General features: G+C 50.9%; 1 non-coding gene across 1 annotated transcript in view; it reads left to right on the forward strand.

Annotated features, from left to right (window-relative positions):
- The first annotated feature begins 6,054 nt into the window (after nt 1-6,054).
- Nucleotides 6,055-7,500, forward strand: part of LOC124580790 — a 1,910-nt gene continuing 464 nt past the window's right edge. The window contains exon 1 of the ribosomal RNA XR_006973317.1: nt 6,055-7,500. This exon is cut by the window's right edge and continues 464 nt beyond it. This is a non-coding gene — a ribosomal RNA (small subunit ribosomal RNA).

Genomic DNA, 7,500 nt, shown 5'->3' on the forward strand with positions numbered 1-7,500 from the left:
TGTCGGTACCGGTGAGCGTTGCACTCGCAGTCGCAAAAACGTACGGCAAGTATATTACTCGGAAGAGTCAATGACAGTCCAAGCCCCCCTGCGTGGGAAGAGTCTTTCTAGGCCATGACCCACCGGAAGGGCGCAGCGTCCCCCACCCCAGACATGTGACGTCACACTATCGGTATTGACGACTAGACTGATTCCTTATAATCATTTGCCATACACCGGTGGAAGCTGCCGAGACGAGTAACTACATGGCGGCCTCGCCGTGTCACTAATGTACAGAGATACAACAGTTTCGACTGGAACCGGATGAAACGTATACACGGCGCTGATTAGTAATAGATAGAGCCATCAAAATACAGATAATGTATACAACTGTCCGTATACATGCTGAAAGACTCTGCTCACAATCACAACCACACATCAGCCAGACACTCTTATCACGCACTACTCTCTGCCTGTAACAGGCACAGAGACAATATGTAAGCACCAGCATGGAACAACACCCAGTGCATCCTCTCCGCCACATTAGACTATCCACACTATCATAACCAGACCGGGAGGTCCACTCACAAAACAGAATATCCCACCCTTCCGACAACCACCATTGCTCAGCTAAGCCACCAACACCCACACATGTCCTACACAGGGGTACACCCAACATCACAATACTGCCTCCTGTCACAGCACACAAACAATGGCAGGAATGAAAGACACAGGTCTGCCACAAGCATGGAATCAGAGCGCCGCCTGTTATGAGCCAAAGGTGCACCCTGACGTGGCAAATCAGATGATGCCGCAGTCATTTACTTACGATAATCACAATCAACAAACCGGCCCCCCCCCCCCCCCCCCAAAACACCTTTCCTTACAACAATGTGTACCTTAACCTAACCCGTATTGTGCCTTAACCTAACCCGTATTGTGCCTTAACCTAACCCGTATTGTGCCTTAACCTAACCCGTATTGTGCCTTAACCTAACCCGTATTGTGCCTTAACCTAACCCGTATTGTGCCTTAACCTAACCCGTATTGTGCCTTAACCTAACCCGTATTGTGCCTTAACCTAACCCGTATTGTGCCTTAACCTAACCCACGTTGTGCCTTAACCTAACCCACGTTGTGCCTTAACCTAACCCACGTTGTGCCTTAACCTAACCCACGTTGTGCCTTAACCTAACCCACGTTGTGCCTTAACCTAACCCACGTTGTGCCTTAACCTAACCCACGTTGTGCCTTAACCTAACCCATATTGTGCCTTAACCTAACCCATATTGTGCCTTAACCTAACCCATATTGTGCCTTAACCTAACCCATATTGTGCCTTAACCTAACCCATATTGTGCCTTAACCTAACCCATATTGTGCCTTAACCTAACCCATATTGTGCCTTAACCTAACCCATATTGTGCCTTAACCTAACCCATATTGTGCCTTAACCTAACCCATATTGTGCCTTAACCTAACCCATATTGTGCCTTAACCTAACCCATATTGTGCCTTAACCTAACCCATATTGTGCCTTAACCTAACCCGTATTGTACCTTAACCTAACCCGTATTGTGCCTTAACCTAACCCGTATTGTGCCTTAACCTAACCCGTATTGTGCCTTAACCTAACCCGTATTGTGCCTTAACCTAACCCGTATTGTGCCTTAACCTAACCCGTATTGTGCCTTAACCTAACCCGTATTGTGCCTTAACCTAACCCGTATTGTGCCTTAACCTAACCCGTATTGTGCCTTAACCTAACCCGTATTGTGCCTTAACCTAACCCGTATTGTGCCTTAACCTAACCCGTATTGTGCCTTAACCTAACCCGTATTGTGCCTTAACCTAACCCGTATTGTGCCTTAACCTAACCCGTATTGTGCCTTAACCTAACCCGTATTGTGCCTTAACCTAACCCGTATTGTGCCTTAACCTAACCCGTATTGTGCCTTAACCTAACCCGTATTGTGCCTTAACCTAACCCGTATTGTGCCTTAACCTAACCCACGTTGTGCCTTAACCTAACCCACGTTGTGCCTTAACCTAACCCACGTTGTGCCTTAACCTAACCCACGTTGTGCCTTAACCTAACCCACGTTGTGCCTTAACCTAACCCACGTTGTGCCTTAACCTAACCCACGTTGTGCCTTAACCTAACCCACGTTGTGCCTTAACCTAACCCATATTGTGCCTTAACCTAACCCATATTGTGCCTTAACCTAACCCATATTGTGCCTTAACCTAACCCATATTGTGCCTTAACCTAACCCATATTGTGCCTTAACCTAACCCATATTGTGCCTTAACCTAACCCATATTGTGCCTTAACCTAACCCATATTGTGCCTTAACCTAACCCATATTGTGCCTTAACCTAACCCATATTGTGCCTTAACCTAACCCATATTGTGCCTTAACCTAACCCATATTGTGCCTTAACCTAACCCGTATTGTGCCTTAACCTAACCCGTATTGTACCTTAACCTAACCCGTATTGTGCCTTAACCTAACCCGTATTGTGCCTTAACCTAACCCGTATTGTGCCTTAACCTAACCCGTATTGTGCCTTAACCTAACCCGTATTGTGCCTTAACCTAACCCGTATTGTGCCTTAACCTAACCCGTATTGTGCCTTAACCTAACCCGTATTGTGCCTTAACCTAACCCGTATTGTGCCTTAACCTAACCCGTATTGTGCCTTAACCTAACCCGTATTGTGCCTTAACCTAACCCGTATTGTGCCTTAACCTAACCCGTATTGTGCCTTAACCTAACCCGTATTGTGCCTTAACCTAACCCGTATTGTGCCTTAACCTAACCCACGTTGTGCCTTAACCTAACCCACGTTGTGCCTTAACCTAACCCACGTTGTGCCTTAACCTAACCCACGTTGTGCCTTAACCTAACCCACGTTGTGCCTTAACCTAACCCACGTTGTGCCTTAACCTAACCCACGTTGTGCCTTAACCTAACCCACGTTGTGCCTTAACCTAACCCACGTTGTGCCTTAACCTAACCCATATTGTGCCTTAACCTAACCCATATTGTGCCTTAACCTAACCCATATTGTGCCTTAACCTAACCCATATTGTGCCTTAACCTAACCCATATTGTGCCTTAACCTAACCCATATTGTGCCTTAACCTAACCCATATTGTGCCTTAACCTAACCCATATTGTGCCTTAACCTAACCCATATTGTGCCTTAACCTAACCCATATTGTGCCTTAACCTAACCCATATTGTGCCTTAACCTAACCCATATTGTGCCTTAACCTAACCCATATTGTGCCTTAACCTAACCCATATTGTGCCTTAACCTAACCCATATTGTGCCTTAACCTAACCCATATTGTGCCTTAACCTAACCCATATTGTGCCTTAACCTAACCCATATTGTGCCTTAACCTAACCCATATTGTGCCTTAACCTAACCCATATTGTGCCTTAACCTAACCCATATTGTGCCTTAACCTAACCCATATTGTGCCTTAACCTAACCCATATTGTGCCTTAACCTAACCCATATTGTGCCTTAACCTAACCCATATTGTGCCTTAACCTAACCTATATTGCGCCTTAACCTAACCCATGTTGCGCCTTAACCTAACCTATGTTGCGCCTTAACCTAACCTATGTTGCGCCTTAACCTAACCTACGTTGCGCCTTAACCTAACCTATATTGCGCCTTAACCTAACCTATATTGCGCCTTAACCTAACCTATATTGCGCCTTAACCTAACCTATATTGCGCCTTAACCTAACCTATATTGCGCCTTAACCTAACCTATATTGCGCCTTAACCTAACCTATATTGCGCCTTAACCTAACCTACGTTGCGCCTTAACCTAACCCACGTTGCGCCTTAACCTAACCCACGTTGCGCCTTAACCCAACCCACGTTGCGCCTTAACCCAACCCACGTTGCGCCTTAACCCAACCCACGTTGGGCCTTAACCCAACCCACGTTGCGCCTTAACCCAACCCACGTTGCGCCTTAACCCAACCCACGTTGGGCCTTAACCCAACACACGTTGGGCCTTAACCCAACACACGTTGGGCCTTAACCCAACACACGTTGGGCCTTAACCCAACACACGTTGGGCCTTAACCCAACACACGTTGGGCCTTAACCCAACACACGTTGGGCCTTAACCCAACACACGTTGGGCCTTAACCCAACACACGTTGGGCCTTAACCCAACACACGTTGGGCCTTAACCCAACACACGTTGGGCCTTAACCCAACACACGTTGGGCCTTAACCCAACACACGTTGGGCCTTAACCCAACACACGTTGGGCCTTAACCCAACACACGTTGGGCCTTAACCCAACACACGTTGGGCCTTAACCCAACACACGTTGGGCCTTAACCCGCTCTGTAATTGTCATACGACGCGTTAAATTAGTGTAGTGTTGCCTAACTGCAACCCCCGCAATATAGTTTGCTACTCGCACTGCCTGGTCCCCAGTGTATCGCTTCATGTTAAACACCTTGCAGCGATACACTGTAATGTGGATGGCAGCAGGACGTACATGCTCAATGCCCTTCGCAGTTGTTCATTGGCATTCGCATGGCGAAGCACTTAGCCTACGCTGTGGTACGGCCTGTGTCAACTGTCCGCTGATGTTGTACGTCCAAATCACACACTGTACTGCACATTGGTCCTCATGTACTGAATGATACATCGTGGTACATGTGACCGTACAACGACTGCGCCAACAACGGCGAACCATGCGGTCCAACTGTTGTGCACTCAGCTATGTGTCGTCTCCCTATAAGAGCCGGATTGCAGTGTGGTATGCCCTGGATGGCGATCAGCATGAGCCGTCTGTTGATGTAGTGGCGCGTGTTGTCAGACGTAGTCGTCTCTTCTCACACACCGTGACAGCATGGTGCACTGCGTTCCACATCTGCGACATGCGACAGAGGCCGGTTGACAGTCGTTCGCGCAATGGACATCGCATACGTACGGGGGCCACCTTCCACGTGTTCGCGAAGCGTGCACATGTTGTTGCGTGTATGTGGGCAGACATAGTGTGTCGTGACACCTGACACAGGCATGCAACAATCGTTGAATTTGCAAATGGCGATGGACGTCTACGTTTGCTGGTGACGTTACGCAAATGAACAACTGGTAAACCGTTGTGGTGCGGTTGTTCTCGCTAGAGGTGAATCAGTGATGGCGACGATCGGTTGAGCTACCAACCGGTTGTTTCAGCGATACCCACCATGCCCACGAACGTGAATGGCATGTGGGTGTGAAGCGATACGCGGCGGTGGCTGGGTGGGACCGTCCCCGGCCGGTGAGGGGGGGCCTCCCGGCGTGCTGGCCGCGCGGTGCGTGGGCGCACGCGCTACAGCCGGCTGGTGGGGGCGGCCAGTGGCAGGCGCGCCGGCCGACGGAGGCGGCAGGCGGCGCAGCTGCGCGCCGGCGCACCCTGCACGCGGCGCCGTGCGGCCAAAGTAGGTCCTCGCGGGCCCGGTGCGAAGCGCGGTGGACATCTGCAGTGTGCTGGTCCGATTGAGGACTGTGTGCGCTGAGGATGCGCCGCCGCCCGGCGCTCGGCGCCGCGACGCCGTCTGCTGCTCGGTCGCCTCTGCGGTTCTCGCAGGTGGTTTGTATCGCAGCTGTGCGGACGTGTTGGCGCGTGCGCTGTGCTGGGAGAGTTCGCTTCGGCACCCAAGTGGGGCTTTTGTCCTTCTGTGGCGCTGGCGTTGGAGCTGCCGGCCACCGTAGGTGGCGCGTGTTGTCTCCCGCCGGCAATGCCACGACAGCACGCTCCCGGGCCTCTGTCGGCAGCGGCAAGCTCAGTTGGGAGCACGGGTGGTCGCACCTAAAGCGTCTACTCGCCAAACTCCGGGCGATTGCGCCTCTCTCGAACCCGACCAAGTACTTAGGACGGCGCTGCGCGCCGCCGGGACCTGAGAGGGTTTCGAGGTGTATCGTGCAGGGGAGCTCAGCCTCCTCCTGTTTGCAGAATAATTGAGCGGACGCTTGCGTGTTCGCGCGGGCCCCCGGGACACACTCCCGGGCGGCCGGCTGCTCAGCTCTAGTTGACGCAGCTCCCTGGTTGATCCTGCCAGTAGTCATATGCTTGTCTCAAAGATTAAGCCATGCATGTCTCAGTACAAGCCGCATTAAGGTGAAACCGCGAATGGCTCATTAAATCAGTTATGGTTCCTTAGATCGTACCCACGTTACTTGGATAACTGTGGTAATTCTAGAGCTAATACATGCAAACAGAGTCCCGACCAGAGATGGAAGGGACGCTTTTATTAGATCAAAACCAATCGGTCGGCTCGTCCGGTCCGTTTGCCTTGGTGACTCTGAATAACTTTGGGCTGATCGCACGGTCCTCGTACCGGCGACGCATCTTTCAAATGTCTGCCTTATCAACTGTCGATGGTAGGTTCTGCGCCTACCATGGTTGTAACGGGTAACGGGGAATCAGGGTTCGATTCCGGAGAGGGAGCCTGAGAAACGGCTACCACATCCAAGGAAGGCAGCAGGCGCGCAAATTACCCACTCCCGGCACGGGGAGGTAGTGACGAAAAATAACGATACGGGACTCATCCGAGGCCCCGTAATCGGAATGAGTACACTTTAAATCCTTTAACGAGTATCTATTGGAGGGCAAGTCTGGTGCCAGCAGCCGCGGTAATTCCAGCTCCAATAGCGTATATTAAAGTTGTTGCGGTTAAAAAGCTCGTAGTTGGATTTGTGTCCCACGCTGTTGGTTCACCGCCCGTCGGTGTTTAACTGGCATGTATCGTGGGACGTCCTGCCGGTGGGGCGAGCTGAAGGCGTGCGACGCGCCTCGTGCGTGCTCGTGCGTCCCGAGGCGGACCCCGTTGCAATCCTACCAGGGTGCTCTTGAGTGAGTGTCTCGGTGGGCCGGCACGTTTACTTTGAACAAATTAGAGTGCTTAAAGCAGGCAAGCCCGCCTGAATACTGTGTGCATGGAATAATGGAATAGGACCTCGGTTCTATTTTGTTGGTTTTCGGAACCCGAGGTAATGATTAATAGGGACAGGCGGGGGCATTCGTATTGCGACGTTAGAGGTGAAATTCTTGGATCGTCGCAAGACGAACAGAAGCGAAAGCATTTGCCAAGTATGTTTTCATTAATCAAGAACGAAAGTTAGAGGTTCGAAGGCGATCAGATACCGCCCTAGTTCTAACCATAAACGATGCCAGCCAGCGATCCGCCGCAGTTCCTCCGATGACTCGGCGGGCAGCCTCCGGGAAACCAAAGCTTTTGGGTTCCGGGGGAAGTATGGTTGCAAAGCTGAAACTTAAAGGAATTGACGGAAGGGCACCACCAGGAGTGGAGCCTGCGGCTTAATTTGACTCAACACGGGAAACCTCACCAGGCCCGGACACCGGAAGGATTGACAGATTGATAGCTCTTTCTTGATTCGGTGGGTGGTGGTGCATGGCCGTTCTTAGTTGGTGGAGCGATTTGTCTGGTTAATTCCGATAACGAACGAGACTCTAGCCTGCTAACT

The sequence above is a fragment of the Schistocerca americana genome, unplaced genomic scaffold (genome assembly GCF_021461395.2).
Source record: "Schistocerca americana isolate TAMUIC-IGC-003095 unplaced genomic scaffold, iqSchAmer2.1 HiC_scaffold_352, whole genome shotgun sequence".
In the NCBI taxonomy this organism is placed as follows: domain Eukaryota; kingdom Metazoa; phylum Arthropoda; class Insecta; order Orthoptera; family Acrididae; genus Schistocerca; species Schistocerca americana.